The sequence below is a fragment of the Gossypium hirsutum genome, chromosome D02 (genome assembly GCF_007990345.1).
Source record: "Gossypium hirsutum isolate 1008001.06 chromosome D02, Gossypium_hirsutum_v2.1, whole genome shotgun sequence".
In the NCBI taxonomy this organism is placed as follows: domain Eukaryota; kingdom Viridiplantae; phylum Streptophyta; class Magnoliopsida; order Malvales; family Malvaceae; genus Gossypium; species Gossypium hirsutum.
The window spans coordinates 18,800,091-18,817,952 of NC_053438.1; the positions used below are offsets into that span (position 1 = coordinate 18,800,091).

The 17,862-nt window shown below is 37.2% G+C and overlaps 1 non-coding gene across 1 annotated transcript; it reads right to left on the reverse strand.

Moving 5' to 3' along the window:
- Positions 1 to 9,713: 9,713 nt before the first annotated feature.
- LOC121215038 (small nucleolar RNA R71) lies at positions 9,714 to 9,820 on the reverse strand. Its single transcript, XR_005910774.1, has one exon. It is a non-coding gene; the product is annotated as a small nucleolar RNA R71 (small nucleolar RNA).
- Positions 9,821 to 17,862: the final 8,042 nt, after the last annotated feature.

The window sequence follows — 17,862 nt, forward strand, 5'->3', positions numbered from 1 at the left end:
TTCCCATGAACTACTGAACTCGAGGATGCAACATCTCAACATATCCTCAAGTATCTGAATTATCCGCTCGGATTGACCATCGGTTTGGGGGTGAAAAGCAGTGCTAAAATGCAGCTTGGTACCCAAAGCTTCTTGCAATTTCTTCCAAAATCGTGAGGTGAATCTCGGATCTCTATCCGACACGATAGAAATAGGTACCCCGTGTAATCTCACAATCTGAGAAACGTACAATTCAGCTAGTTTATCCAATGAAAAATCCGTACGCACGGGGATAAAGTGAGCCGACTTAGTCAGTCTATCGACAACAACCCAAATCGCATCTTTCTTACTTGCTGACAATGGCAGTCCGGACACAAAGTCCATTGTGACTCGATCCCATTTCCACTCAGGTATCATGATCGGCTGAAGTAATCCTGAAGGCACTTGATGTTCCGCTTTCACTTGTTGACATATTAAACATCTCGAAACAAAGTCAGAGATGTCTCGTTTCATACCATGTGACCAAAACCAACGTTTCAAATCATTGTACATTTTCGTACTCCCCGGGTGAATTGACATTCGGCTACAATGGGCTCCGTTCAGAATCATCGAAATGAGTTTCGAATTCCTTGGAACACACAAACGACTTCTGAACCTCAAACAATCATCATCATCAATTTGAAACTCCGATTCCTTGTTCGGAACACACTCAGCCCGTTTTGCAACCAATTCATCATCAACTTTCTAGGCTTCACGAATTTAATGAATCAATAATGGTTTGGCTTTTAATTCAGCTACTAACACATTGTCGGGTAGAACAGACAAGTGCACATTCATCGCTCGTAAAGCAAACAATGATTTCCGGCTTAAGGCGTCCGCAACCACATTAGCCTTTCCCGGGTGGTAATCAATGACAAGCTCGTAATCTTTCAACAACTCAAGCCAACGTCTTTGTCGCAGATTTAAGTCTCTTTAAGTCATCAAATATTTGAGACTTTTGTGATCCGAAAATACATGGCACTTTTCACCAAATAAGTAATGTCGCCATATTTTTAAAGCAAATACGATGGCAGCTAGTTCAAGATCATGGGTCGGATAATTTTTCTCATGTGGCTTTAATTGTCTCGATGCATAGGCCACCACTCGACCTTCTTGCATCAATACGCAACCCAACCCAAGTAGGGATGCGTCACTATAAATGACAAACTCTTTGCCTGATTCGGGTTGTACTAAAATTGGAGCTTCAGTCAAATAAGTTTTCAGTTGATCAAAACTTTTCTGACATTTCTCCGTCCATTCGAACTTAACATCCTTTTGAAGTAGCTTCGTCATTGGTGTGGCTATCATCGAGAAACCTTTTACAAATCGTCGGTAATAACCGGCGAGCCCCAGAAAGCTCTGAACTTCGGTAATATTTCTTGGAGGCTTCCAGTTAAGTATGGCTGAAATTTTGCTCGGGTCAACTTGAATACCCGATGCGGATACCACGTGACCCAAGAAGCTAACCTCTCTTAACCAGAACTCACACTTACTGAACTTAGCATATAACTGCTTATCCCGCAAAATTTGCAGCACTAATCTCAGGTGCTCAGCATGTTCGGTCTCATCTCTTGAATAGACCAAGATGTCATCAATGAACACAACTACAAACCGATCCAAATATGGTCTGAAGATCTGATTCATCAAATCCATAAATACCGCAGGGGCATTAGTGAGCCCAAACGGCATCACTAAGAATTCGTAGTGACCATATCTCGTTCTGAAGGCAGTTTTGGGTATGTCCGAATCTCGAATTCGCAACTGATAATAGCCCGATCTCAAATCTATTTTTGAGAACACTGAGGCTCCCTTCAGTCGGTCGAACAAATCATCGATACGCGGTAACGGATATTTGTTCTTTATTGTCACTTTATTCAGCTGACGATAGTCAATGCACAACCTCATGGTTCCGTCCTTCTTTTTCACGAACAATACTGGTGCACCCCAAGGTGAGAAACTTGGTCGAGCAAAACCTCTATCCGTCAATTCTTGCAACTGAGCTTTCAACTCTTTTAACTCGGTTGGTGCCATACGATACGGAGCTATTGAAATCGGCGTAGTCCCAGGTACAAGCTCAATACCAAACTCTATCTCTCTAACAGGTGGTAAACCCAGTAATTCTTCAGGAAAAACATCCGGGTATTCACAAACCACCGGCACAGATTCGGGTTTCTTTTCTAATTCTTTGTCATCAAGTACATAAGCAAGGTATGCTTCGCACCCTTTTCTTACATATTTCTGGGCCAACATTGAGGATATTACAGTTGGCAACCCCTTTAAGTCCGTAGACTTAACTCGGATTATCTCATTATTTGCGCACCTCAAATCAATAGTCTTGCTTTTGCAATTCACAACCGCATCATGCGCGGTCAACCAATCCAAACCAAGAATAACATCAAATTCATCAAACGACAAAAGCATCAAGTCCGCCGGAAAACAGGAACCTCGAATTACTAGGGGACATTTCTTACACACTTTGTCGACAAGCACGTAGCGACCCAAGGGATTTGACACCCAAATTACGAACTCAGTAGCCTCAATAGGTAAAGTCTTACTGGATGCTAAGGTTTCACATATGTAAGAATGAGTAGAACCGGGGTCAATCAAAGCAATTACATTAGTATCAAAGAGAGTAAAAGTACCGGTAATAACATCAGGCGAAGAAGCATCCTCGCGGGCACGTTTAGCATAAGCTCTAGCAGGCGCACGAGCCTCGGATCTGGTCGTAGCATCTCTAGATCCTCTCTGACCACCGCTAGCATTGCCCGTATTTCTAGATGGTCTACCTCGAGCAGTGATAGCACCCGGTTTCCCACTCTGATTTACATTCTGTTCAGACAACCTCGGGCAATCTTTAATGAAGTGGTCAACTGATCCGCACTTGTAACAGGAGCGGTCAGGGAATCTACAACTCCCCGAATGCCATTTACTGCAATATCGACATTCCGTTCTATCTCGACGTTCATTCCCAACACTGGCGACCAAAGTGCCTCGTGTACCCACAGGGGGTCGATCACGATCTCATCTAAAAAGGCCCGAAGTGCCTCTAGACCGGCCCACATCATCTCGAAATTTCTTCGATGCCTATTGAAGAGACTTTCTCGAGGATCTTTTACGAAACTCTCTAGTTCCCACATCAACTTTTTGTTTTTCTTTTCTAAGCTCTTCGGCTTTACAAGCTCGCTCGACAAGTACTACGAACTCTCGTATTTCAAGAATGCCCACGAACATTTTTATATCTTCATTCAGCCCATCCTCGAAGCGTTTACACATGATAGCCTCGGACGAAACACATTCCCGAGCATACCTACTAAGTCTAACAAATTTTCGCTCGTAATCAGTAACTGACATAGAACTTTGCTTAAGCTCAAGAAATTCCTTCCGTTTTTGATCAACAAATCTCTGACTGATATACTTTTTCCGAAACTCAGTTTGGAAAAACTCCCAAGTTACTTGCTCTCGGGGCACAACAGAAGTCAGAGTGCTCCACCAATAGTAGGCAGAATCGCGTAGCAAGGAGATAGTACACTTTAGGCGTTCATCGGGTGTACAAGATAGCTCATCGAGTACCCGGATAGTGTTGTCCAACCAAAATTCAGCTTGCTCGGCATCGTCGCTATCCGTAGCTTTAAATTCAATAGCCCCATGTTTTCGGATTCTGTCAACTGGGGGCTTATTTGACCTTATTTGGTCAGTTTCCGGAGGTATTGTAGGTGCGGGGGTGGTATTAGTCGGGAATGGAGGTTGTGGAACAGCCGTATTAGTTCGAATGTATTGGTTGAACCAATCATTCATCACGCTATAGAAAGCTTGTCTAGCTTCATCATTCGGGTTACTAGCATTAGGTTGAGAGTCCGCCAGTGCTGTCCCTTGTGCGGGAGCGGGCGCTACACTCTCAAGATCATCAGCTACCGCTCGGTCGGGATCGGGATCCATTACTATAAATAAACACATTTGCAAATGTCAGAAATCACCACACTATCAATTGATCACATAAAATGGCATGTATAGCTAGACCCAACACATTACGGTAGTCCTAGAATCGACTAAACCGTAGCTCTGATACCAATCAAATGTAACACCCCAAACCCGAGACCGTCACCGGAGTCGAACACGAGGTGTTAACAGACTTTAAACCACTTATAAAAAAAATTTCCCAGACACTGCCAATCTGCATACTAGTCGCTTTAAAAATCATATCTTGAGTTCAGAAACTTGGAATCCAGTTCCGTAAATTTTCCCTGAAACTAGACTAATATGCCCATCTACATATTTTTTTCTAGAATTTTTGGTCGGGCTAATTAGTACAGTTTATTAGTCAAAGTCTCCCATGTTACAGGGATCGACTACACTGACCTTTGCGCATTACGACTTGGATATCTCCCTGTACAGGGCTTCAATACTGATTTCGTTTGTTTCTATAGAAACTAGACTCAAAGAGGAATCTATACATATATGGAATGACTCATAATTATGTCCGGTTAATTTATAATGAATTTCCAAAGTCTAAACAGGGAATCCAGAAACCGTTCTGGCCCTGTCTTACGAGAACCTGAATATCTCTTAACATACTGTCCATATGATCGTTTTGTTACTTTCCTATGAAAATAGATTCATCAAGGTTCGTTTACATAATTTATTCACTATTTAATTCCAATCCTACTATTTTTAGTGATTTTCCAAATCTACATCACTGCTGCTGTCAGCATCTGCCTTTAAGGTAGACTTTACCTATTTCATAGTTTCCATGATTCAACTAGCCCTTTTAGCATAAATAGCACAAATTATGATAGTGATTAACCATTCCCATGGCCAATCCTTGTTAAGCATATCCACACCTCTCAATAACCATGTCCATACCAAATGATTATAACATTATACTCAAACATATATAAGCCATTTTCGCATGGCTATCCAAAATTATACAAGTCCAAAGGGTCCATGACTCCCAACAAAAAGGGTAGTCCTATACATGCCATTTCGAAGTTCAACCAAAATTGTACCAAAAGGGGGCTTTGATAGTGTGGGCGACTTCGACTTCAAAATCCCGAGTCCGATAGCTGGAGAACCAAAATCTATAAAACAGAGAATCAAGGAGACGGATTAAGCAATTTATGCTTAGTAAGTTTTGAGTAAGGGATTCCAGCACAACAAAAGTATAGCATTCATGTAGCTAAACGGATAATTTCATATGCACAATTTTTCAATATCATACTTACTTCACATTACCAACCCTTTTATTCATACACAAAGATCAACTTAGCCAAAGGCCGGTAGCTCATTTATCAACTGAGCGAATACTTATTTGTAAGGGCTCAACTAATTCAAAGCACATACGAAACATACCTTAATGTTGGGATGTTTCAAGCGTATTAACTGAAATTTTTACAGCAAGATCATTCATTCCCAAATCACGTACCTTCGGAATTTAACCGGATATAGCTACTCGTTCAAATGCCTTCGGGACATAGCCCGGTTATAGTAACTCGCACAAATGCCTTCGGGACTTAACCCGGATTTAGTAACTCGTACAAATGCCTTCGGGCTTAGCCCGGAATTAGTATCTCGCACAAATGCCTTCGGATCTTAGTCCGGATATGGTCACTTAGCACAAAGCCTTCGGGACTTAGCCCGGACATCATTCAAATAACCATGCACATTTAACAATAAATCATGGCACATTCGTATTTCATTTTCGTTAGCAAAACTCGAACAGAAGACACTTATCATTCTTGCAATTTCGGCTCAATAGCCACATACAAAGAGCATGATTTTGATTTGCTTAAACATGATCTAATCAAATCATAATTTAAACTCTTTTACTCAAGAACTTACCTCGGATGTTGTCGAACGATTCCGATAGCTATTCGACCACTTTTTCCTTCCCTTTATCGGATTTAGTTCCCCTTTGCTCTTGAGCTTAATTAAACAAATAAATTGATTTAATCATTTGAGCATCGAAAAGAGGAACACAAGGCACTTAGCCCATATTTATACATTAGACATTAAAGTCACATATGTACGGAATCATGAATCAAACTCAACATTTTAGCTAATTTTCCCCCTTGGCCGAATTTTCTAAGCCAAGACAAAAGCATCAATATGCTTGCCTCTAACCGAATACATGCAACACCAATCTCCTTCCTATGCCCGAATATGCATGTCTATGTTGGGGCCGATTGCAACACTTAATACATTCTACAAGTATGGTCACTTGTATTGATTAAACACCATTTTGTTTCAAGTTCAAAACTTGGCTAATACACACATATATACACTAGTAAAGCATCCTCTCCCTTTCCATCAATTTAACACATGCATTACTCATTAATATACAAAAATTATATTCGGCCTTAGCACACAACTTGCTAGCCGATTCTTCTCCATCTAGCAACTAATGCACATATGTGCTCACTCAAAAATGCTAAAAAGAAGATTCAAGAATCATCAATCCACCATCACATGCATCATTAACAAGCTTCATATTTAGCATGCAATGGCATTAACACAAAATCCACCTAAGCCGAATATCATCCCCATGACATAGCAAAGATTTGAACCATGGGCTAATTAGAACTCAAGCTAGCAACTAAAAACATGCATGAATCTCATGGCACAACCTCAAACATACCTTGATCTAGATACAAGTATGGCCAAACCTCCTCCTAATCCTCTTCCAAACCAAACATGAAGCAAGAACTCCTTCCTCCTTCCTTAGAATTTTCGGCCAAAAGAAGATGAAAAAGGATGAGCAAAATTTTTCTTTTCTTTTCTTTAACTCACGGCAATGGGGGGGCATGGATGAGACCATTCTTTTTTTTATCACTCCTCCCTTTCATTATTTAATTACCATGCTCATTATTTTATTGTTTCCACCCATGATGCACCAACACAACATGTCTATGACATGTCTTGCCCATCACACTTGGTCTACCATACTTGTCATGGCCGGCCACTACTAATAGGGGGGAAATTGACATGCAAGTCCCCCCTTTTTCAACATGCACTAATAGGTCCTTATGCTTTGACCTATCACATTTCAAAATTTTCTCACATAAGTCCTATTTACTAAAACTCACATGCAATCGACTAAATCGAAGCTTGAAATTTTTACACATTCATAATTACATATTCTAGACAATAAATATCACATTCGAACATTTCGGTGACTCGGTTTAGCGGTCCCAAAACCACTTCCCGACTAGGGTCAATTTTGGGCTGTCACAAAGTAATTGTTTAATAAATTAATGAAATATGTGAAAATATGAACTTAGGACATAGAAATTATTAAAATGTGATTTTATGCTTTATTATATAGTTTTCATGCAATAAATGACTTATTTTATATTAATTTGAATATATTATATTTTTTAAGACATAAAGAGGGCTATGTATGATTAAATTAAATAATAAAATATAAAATTATATTTGATAATTAATTTTAAAATATTTCATTAATAATCTGGGTTTTAATTAATTAATTAAATTGGATAAATTTTGTTCTTTGGTCCTCTAACTTGTTGATTTATTCTGGATAGGTCTGATAGTTTTGCTGGATTACAAAACTGTTCAAATTGGAGACCAAGTCAACCAAATATTTGGCTACACATGGCTATCCATTTAAACCATTCTTTGGTTTAATTACACAAGGTCCTTGCAATGTTGAAGAAATTAGAGATTTGCATGAAGATTTACGATTGACCGAGTCTTAGTTCTGAGTTGTGTGGCATCCAAAATTGCTCAAAAATCAAGCAAAAAATCAAGTCAAATGTCACTAAATATGGCCGACCACAATTTGAGGAGATTTGAAGAGGTTAACATCCACTATTTTTAGCAAACTATCCCCCTCTTCCCACCTATAAATAAGACCCTCTCATTCTTTCATTCATCATCCCTCAATCATTTCTCATTCATTCTCATCATTCATCATTCTCTTTTTTCTCCAAATTCTCTTAACCCTTTCCATTCCCACGCCTAGCATCATCTCTTCATAGAGATTTTAGCAATTAAGCCTCTTAAAGAACTCGTGGTCGGCCACTTTGGAGTGCCATCAACAAAGGATCAAAGAAAAAGAGCGAAGGAGTCTCGTCAGTCAGAGTCTTGGGTGACAGCCACTCTGAATTGGATTTAATCATCCATTTCTTTAATTTAATATAAAGATGTTTGCTATGTGTTCTTTGTTCTTGTTTACAACAATGTTACCTTAATTTTATTTAAGCTAGGATGATTTCTTTGATTAAAGAATATTTATTTGATTCATGCTTATAATGTGTGTGCGTCAATCAATCATGTTTTCAATTAAAATCAAGCCTCTATTTCATTTATACGTGATTGAAATACACCTGAATTAGCTGAGCGATCCTAACCAAATGACGGCTAATGGACACATAATTGAAATGTGCATGCTCAATTTAAATCCTGGCCCGATTAAATTGGAGGTTGCATAACAACTCTGACCAAGCCCTGTTCTCTGCATAGCTTATAGATTTGTGTGATCAAATTGTTTCAAACCTGACACGTCCCTGTTACCTCACACGAATGGTAAGAAACCCTTAGTAAATAAGGATCAAGAAAATGCGTATTTACTATGTAAAGGATTCTGAAACGACCTAATGTGGTTTCCAAACTCATGAAAGATTGAGTTGCCATAGAATGTTTTTCTGAATGTTATTAAGCATGTTGATAATAAATTAAGTTTAATTAAAGTAATTGTCCTAGTTTATTTATGTTATAATTGTTGCAAATTGTGTTTAATTTTACTAAAATCTATTTCATTCATATAGTTTGCATACTTAGGATAATTTGCATTAGGGATCATTGCATTTAGTTTAATATATTTTAATCACTACTTCTCAACTATATTGAGTTTTATTTACCAAATTGTTAGTATAATTTTACAAATTAAGTGACTTAGCACAAATACAATTCTTGTGGAGACGATAACTCAATACTTACTTATTACTTGATAATGACTGTGTACACTTGCACAAACCTACGCGTTACAAGTTTTTGGCGCTATTGCCGGAGATTGTCAATTGTTGCCATAGTCATTTTTTCATGAAATTATTTATTTTCAATTTGATTTATTTCTAACATTACTAACTTATTCTTTTTAATTTATGTGATTTTATTTTCAGGTGTTTATGAGTATAGATCGAATTATCAATTTACTTCTTGTAAACCCTAAAATTGAGCAAACTCGCAGACAAAGAAGACGTGAACTAACAACTCAAAGACAAGACAAGATTGACCTTGGGAATCAGAATCAAGACCAAGGTAATGAAGCCGATCATGTACAAAATCCTATCCTCATTACCGATGATAGGAATCGATGCATCAGACAATATGCAGTGCCACTTTTTTGTGAGTTAAACCCAGGAATTAGAGGGCCAGATATTGAGGCAACCCAGTTTGAATTGAAACAAGGGATGGTTCAAATGCTACAAATGGTGGGTCAATTTTGTGGTTTGCCCACGGAAGATCCATATCTCCACCTTCGATTGTTTATAGAGGTGAGTGATTCATTCAAGATAGTTGGTGTGACTGAAGACGCACTGAGGTTGAAGTTTTTTCTGTACTAATTGCGAGATTGAGCACGAGCATGGCTCAATTCATTTCCACAAAGTTCCATATCTACATGTCAAGAATTATCTGAGAGATTTTTGGTTAAGTATTTCCCACCTAGCTAAAACGCTAAGTTAAGGAGTGAGATCACAACTTTCCAACAATTGGATGACGAGTCTTTGTATGAGGCTTGAGAGAAATTCAAGGAGTTACTTTGTAAGTGTCCACATCATGGGATTCCTCATTATATCTAGTTTGAGACATTCAATAATAATCTTAATGCGCATACAAGATTGATGGTAAATGCTTCTGCGAATGGTGTAATTTTGTGTATGTCTTATAATGAGGCTTATGAGATCATCGAGAGGATCGTGAGTAATAACTATCAATAGCCAACAAATCGAACAGCTTTAGGAAGACGTGTAGCCGGCGTTCATGAAGTTGACGCCCTCACTTTATTACCAGCTCATGTATTATTTGTTTCCTCCATGATAAAATAGTTAACTGCTAATAGTACTACTAATTCTGCAGCTCAGCCACCAAGTCTGTTTGAAGTAGTTTTCTGTGTGTACTGTGGGGAAGGTCATTCTTTCGAGAATTATCCATCAAATCCTGAGTCAATGTACTATGTGGGGAACCAATATTAAAATAGGAGTGGAAAAGGAGCCCAGTCCAACTTCTACAATCCTTCATGGCATAATCATCCTAACTTGTCTTGGAAAAACCAAGGAAATAGACCGAACAACAACTTATTGTAGCAAAAACCCAACCAATCTCAAGGGTTTAATCAGCAAGCTCTAAAACCGCCTCAAGCTGAGGCATCAAACAATTTGAAGAACTTGTTGAAGTGTACATAGCAAAGAATGACGCTTTGATCCAAAGCCAAGCAGCAAGACTGAAAAATTTGGAAAACCAAATGGGTCAGTTAGCTACGGAGCTACGTGAAAGATCGCAAGGAACCTTGCTGAGTGATACTGAGAATCTATGAAGTTTGGGTAAAGAACATATCAAGGCAGTAGCATTGTGAAGTGGTAAAATTCTAGAACCCCGATTGATTGATGTTGAAGATAAGCCCGTTGAGAAGAATCAACCAGCTGTTGAAGTTCCTACACCAAAGGAATCAAAATCTACAAAGTCTGAAAAGGTAAACCCTGACTTTGTGAATTCAGATATTTTAACATCTTCTTTGGATACAGATTTACCTACTCAGAAAAGTTGTCCAGTTCAATAGAAAGTTCCATCACCTCCATATCTGTAAATATTGCAGCAAAACAAGCAGAAACAAGAGGAGCAATTCAAGAAGTTTTTAGATGTTCTGAAGTAGTTACACATCAATATTTTGTTGGTGGAGGCTTTAGAACAAATGTTGAATTATGTAAAGTTTATGAAGGATATACTATCCAAGAAGAAACGTCTGAAGTATGAGACTGTTGCCTTTACAAAGGAGTACAGTGCATTCCTGCAGAACAAATTGCCACCGAAATTGAAAGACCCAAGAAGCTTTATTATATCCTGTAACATTGGTGAATCTTACTGTGGTAAAGTTTTGTGTGACTTAGGAGCGAGTATTAACTTGATGCCTAAGTCTGTTTTCAAGATGTTAGGGATAGGTGAAGTAAGACCTACAACTGTGACGCTTTAGCTAGCGAATCGATCTTTAGCATATCCCGAAGGAAAGATCAAGGATGTTTTGCTAAGAGTCGATAAATTTATTTTTCCTGCTGATTTGATTGTCTTAGATTTTGAAGCAGATAAGGAAGTACCTGTTATCCTTGAAAGACTTTTCCTAGCCACAGAAAGAATGTTAATTGATATGCAGAACAGAGAACTCACCATGCGAGTTCAAAATGATCAAGTAACCTTTAACATTCTTAAAGGGATGAAATTTCCCAATCCGACGGAGGAGTGTTCAGTTATGGAAGAGATAGAAACATTGGATTTTATGGAAAGCAATTTTGAAGAAGATCCATTGGAGAAAGCCTTAGATCTTGACCCTTTGGAGGATGAAGAAGGTGAAGAAAACATGGCTTTGATGGAAACCAATCTGGGAAATTTTATTCAATCCACACGATTTGAACCGTTGGAGTTGGAAGTCAAAGAATTTGTGCAACCCAAGTTGCCAATTGAAGAACCACCTAAACTCGAACTAAAGGTACTTCCTTCCCATTTGAAATACGTTTATTTAGGTGATTATTCTACTTTGCCTGTGATTATTTCAGCGGAACTGACGAAAGATCAAGAGGAGCAACTAAGTGCTGTTCTAAAGTAATTTAAGAAAGCAATTGGTTGGACCATAGCTGATATTTGAGGTATAAGCCCTTCTTTTTGCATGCATAAAATCATTTTACAAGAAGGTGAAAGAGCTTGAATTGATGGGCAAAGGAGGATCAATCCTATTATGAAGAAGTTGTGAGAAAGGAAGTGATCAAATGTTTAGATGCAGGAATCATCTATCCTATTTCAGATAGTTCGTGGGTAAGTCCGGTGCAGTGTGTGCCGAGGAAAGGTGGAATCACAATTGTTGAAAATGAGTGTAATGAGTTAATTCCAACAAGAACTGTTACCGGTTGGAGAATCTGTATTGATTACAGAAAGTTGAACAAAGCCACTAGGAAGGACCATTTTCTGTTGCCTTTTATGGATCAGATGTTAGATCGACTGACAGGTAATGAATTCTATTGTTTTTTAGATGGCTATTCATGATATAACCAAATATTTGTAGCCTTGGAGGACCAACATAAAACAACCTTTACTTGTCCATACAGTACGTTTGCTTTTAGGCGAATGCCTTTTGGTTTATACAATGCACATACAACTTTTCAACGATGCATGATGGTAATATTTACTGATATGGTTGAAAATTTTGTTAAGGTTTTCATGGATGATTTTTCTGTTTTTGGTAACACTTATGATATCTGTTTGAGTAATTTGGCTAAGGTAGTGTAGACATGCGAAGAGACGAATCTTATCCTTAATTGGGAAAAATGCCATTTTATGGTCAAAGAAGGGATTGTCTTAGGTCATACGATCTCAAAAAAAGGAATTGAAGTCGATAAAGCAAAGGTGGACGTAATTGAAAGATTTACAGCCCTAATGAATGTGAAAGGAATCAGAAGGTTCTTAAGCCATGTCAGTTTTTATCGAAGGTTTATCAAAGATTTCTCGAAAATTTCTAAACTGTTTTTTTTTTGTTGATAGAGAAAGATACAGTGTTTGATTTCAACAAAGCATGTTTGGAGGCTTTTGAAGAGCTAAAGAAGTGGTTGATCTTAGCCCCAATAATCGTTACACCTGATTGGAACTTACCTTTTGAGTTGATGTGCGATGCAAGTGACTATGTCATTGGAGCTGTGATGGGTCAAAGAAGAAATAAAGTGTTTCACCCTATTTACTATGCAAGTAGAACTTTGACGGGAGCCCAACGCAATTATACAGTAACCGAAAAGGAACTCTTCGCTATAGTTTTTGCTTTTGATAAATTTTTCTCATATCTTATAGGTTCCAAAGTTACAGTATTTACTGACCATGCGGCCACTAAATACTTGCTCACGAAGAAATATGCAAAACCAAGGATATTTCGTTGGATATTTTTACTCCAAGAATTTGACCTTGAGATCCAAGACAGAAAATGTGTTGAAAATCAAATAGCTGATCATCTGTCGAGGTTGGAGCAAGATGAGGTAACTCAGTCATATGTGCCTATCAACGAGAATTTCCCAGATGAACACTTATTTAAGGTAAATCGAATACCCTGGTTTGATGATTTTGCTAATTATCTTGCATGTGGCATAATTCTCGAGAAATGACATACCAACAAAGGAAAATATTCCTTCATGATAGTTGGTATTATCTTTGGGAGGATCTGTTTTTGTTTAAACAATGTGCAGATAATATAATTCGAAAGTGTGTAGCTGAAAGCGAGATTGTTGAGATCTTGTATCATTGCCATTCATCTCCAAGTGGGGGACACTTTGGTGGTTCACATACTACAGCAAAGATTTTGCAAACAGGTTTCTTTTGGCCTACACTATTTAAAGATACTTATGCTTATGTAAAGAACTGTGATAAATGCCAAATGACTGGAAATATATCAATGAGGAATGAGATGCCCTTGACAAACATTTTGGAGATTGAATTGTTCGACGTATGGGGCATTGACTTCTTAGGCCTGTTTCCTTTTTCATATAGGAAAAAATACATCTCAGTTGTCGTGGACTATGTATCTAAGTGGATTGAAGCTAAAGCATATCCTACAAATGATGCTAAGGTAGTCATGCGATTCCTACATAAGCATTTGTTTAAACAATTTGGGACACCAAGAGCTATTATTACTGATGAAGGTTCTCACTTTGTGAACAAATGGCTTAAGTGGTTGCTTGAAAATATGATGTGAAGCATAAAATTGCTACTGCCTATCACCCCCAGTCTAATGGGCAAGTTGAAAGAGTAAACTGTGAAATCAAAGGTATCCTTGAAAAGGTAGTACGCCATAGCAGAAAAGATTGGTCTTGAAGGCTCGATGATGCATTATGGGCCAATCGAACAACATTTAAGACTCTGTTAGGAATGACTCCCTATCGGTTAGTCTTTGGAAAGGCATGTCATTTGCCATTAGAGTTGGAGAATAAAGCTCACTCGGTTTTGAAGCAGTTGAACTTTGATCTTAATCAAGCCGGTGAGAGAAGGATGTTACAACTTGATGGGTTGGAAGAGCTGAGGTTGTTTTCCTATGAGAATGCCAAAATATGTAAAGAAAGATCAAAGAGATGGTATGATAGTCATATACAACTTCGCGAGTTTAAAGAAGGTCAGAAGGTTTTGTTGTTTAATTCAAGGTTGAAGTTATTTCCTGGGAAGCTTAAATCCTGATGGAAAAGACCTTATACCATCTACCGAGTTTATCCTTACGGAGCTATTGAATTATACAACAATTACGGAGGTACATTTAAAGTTAATGGTCAACGTCTCAAACACTACAGGGATGGTGAAGTTAAGCGAGTTGAATCCTCGCTCAAATTAATAGACCTTTAATTTTTCATGAACCCATTTTGCAAATAAATAAATAATTAGAACTTATTTTCTTAACTTATTACATTTAATTAATTCTGTCTAAGGAAATTGGAACTTAAGTGGGACCACTGTGACCCTTCCAACCTTTATTGGGAATTAATTTAATGTAATTTGTTAAGAAGAAATTTTCTAATTAAGACTTAAAGTTTTTTAAAAATTTCATTTGTTCTGTTTAAATTTTAAATTTTTAAGTGAATAATGGGGGTCAAATTTGGCCCAAGTACTAATCAGTTTTTTTAGTAAGATACAGTGTAAGTTTGAGGCCCAAGACAGTAAAAAAGAGGGAAAAATCCATTCCTTGCCGTCACACCCATTACTTGTTGCCCAAGTAACCCTGATGTAGCTAATTTTTTGCTACATGTTGCCCTAATTTTTCCTATATAAACCCCTTTCCATTCTACTAATCTTCATATCCATCAAAGTAATTTGCTTACACCCTAAAAATCTCGAAATTGCCCTTTTGGGCTGTCAACCTCAAATCTCGAAAGAAACCCTAGTTCTCTTCCCTTTTTTTCCAAAATTCCCTTTTGCCATCGCAAGATTTTTGCCGTAGCAAGTTCTACACACTTTGTCGATTTCTCTTTTCACAGAAACTTTGCTGAATTTTCAGGAAAAGATACCATGTCTCACAAAAGAACCAGATCTTCAAACTCTAATCCTGAAAACCCAATTTTGATCAATGAAGAAGTGGAAGAGATATTTGATTCAATCTTCAACCATCAACCTATGATGCCCGACAAAAGGTTTTGACTTGGAAAGTAATTATTTGATGGTTGTTCCTATACCGATTAGAAAGAAAACCAATGCTCTCAAGTGGGAACGATTTTTTGATGCTTGTTCAATTCCCGATCATGAACTAGTTTGAGAATTCTATGCTAGTTTGACTACGCAAGATGCTGTTGAAGTCATCATTCAAAAGAAAAAGGTACCTCTTACTTCTAAGTCCATCAATGATTTGTTTAATTTACCTGATGTTGAAGAAGATGAGTACCAACCTATGATGAACAATATCAATTGGGATTTTCTTCAACAAGTGCTTGATGTTATGACAAATCCGAGATCCCAATGGATGATAAGAAAGTATGGGAGCCATTCTTGTCGAAGAGAATACTTAAAACGAGTAGCAAAGGTATGGTTTTATTTCGTTCACTATAGTTTTATGCCTATCTCACATAGTTCCACTATCTCAATGGAGCGGATGCTTTTGTTATATGCAATTTTGACAAAAAATTCCATTAAAGTTGGGAAAATTATCCTCAAAGAGATTCACGATTGTGCTGAAAGAAGGCAGAAAGTGCTTATTTCCCATCATTACTCACTTCACTTTGCTTAAAGGCCATGTTAAAACACAAGCAAATCTGAAGGGGCGATATGTTCAAGGATACATTACAAATTATGATCTTGAAAGATTAGTAGAGAGGGTGCATGAACTGAATCAAGGCAAGCAAGAAGAGCCAACTGAGCTGGATACAGAGGAGTCGACAGATGGGACTGACACTGAAGTTAATTCAGTCACAGACACTAAGAGGAATAATTTCATAAGGAACCGAACATTCCTAAACCAAGGGTTGAGCTAGAAGAAGAACCAGTTAAGCTAAGTGTTGAACCTGAATATACAACTCCCATGCTAACTTCTGCAAGTACTTCAAGGAAATCGGAGTTGTCAATTTTGATGGATATGTGCAAGTTCATGCACAATCAGCAACAAACTTACTGGAAATATGCAAAAATTAGAGATGACTCAATTCGAAATACTTTTACGAATATTTCTAATACATTTGTTCCTGAGTTCCCAGATGTTATCTTTGAGACATGGACGGCAGATACTGACGATGCAAGCGGAGATAGAGCTAAAGAAAACAAAGGGAATAAGTCAGAAAATTAAAATGGGGGATTCTTGTCCTATTATTTATTTAATTATTTTTCGTTCTTTAGGAATTTATTTTTTTCGTAATTAGGATTTAATGTCCACAGAATAAAACATAGCAAGCATGAATAAACTTAACACTTCTTTAGAATGAATAAGACTAAGTGATGTGTTAATGGGAATGAACATGTCTAGGATTGGGTTATTAGGGAAGACTTGGTATTTAAGCAGTCTTAATGACTCACCTCTCTTTCTTTTTAAAAGGGGTAAGGAAATTAAATTGCTCAAACTTTTAAATTTTTTTTAGGTAAGCTTCAATTATTTCTTTCATAAGTATGTTTTAATAAATGAATGTTTAGAGATATTTTTTTGTTACTAAGATAGTTTGTGTGTAAGTATGAACGATGATTTTATCTAAGTGAAAGTATGTTATCATAAAGAATGGAATGCTTCTATGATCTTAGCTTTAGTAATGTTTGTCATGAAAACTTAGATTCTTTTGAGATTAGACATGCATGAAGGTTTATATCTTTAGAATTGACTAAGTAACTTTCTTGAGGTGAAATCCTAGCGAACATAAAAATCTAAAATGATATAGGCACTATTTCTTTGGACCGTTTGAGCCTTTTCAAGCCAACCCTATGATATTAGACCCTTGGAACTGTAATTTTGAGCTTAAAGGCATGTTTTTACAATGAACCTACATTATAAGCAAGTTACCATCGTTTTAAAATTATCCTAATTTTTTGCACCTATCTTAACTAAAGTTGTTTCAGGAATCAACATTTGAGGAACTTTTCATAAAAATAAATGTGCTCACGCTTAAAAAAAAAGCAAAGAAAAGTTCGCTCAGTCTTCAAAAAGGAAATATGTATGAGCTTGAGTTCAAAATAAGTTTGGGGGTGTTCCAAAGGTTCACTTAAAGAAAAAGGTTGTATTACGAGAAAACCAAGACAAAGTTAAAGGTTAAAATTTTTAAAACCGAAATGTCCCATCTCTTAAAATCCCTACCTTTAACTAAGCCCCATTACAACCTTATAAAAGACTTATTGATTTGATGATTATGTCACCTACATTAGTGGAGAGGAAGTCCTAAGTTCAACATATGAAGATCATAAATAAACCTTGTGATTGTTTGCTTGATTGATAGGAAATTATGTTAAATGAAGAATGTTATCTCTGGCTATGACACACATGCAAACTATGATTCATGTTCGCATATTTTGAAGCTTAGTATAATCTTAAGGAATGTTTGTATATGAATTATTTGTTAATAAATAAGGTCGATAAGCATGAAGTTATTAATGCATGATTATGGGACAAAGATTGATGCTATTTACACA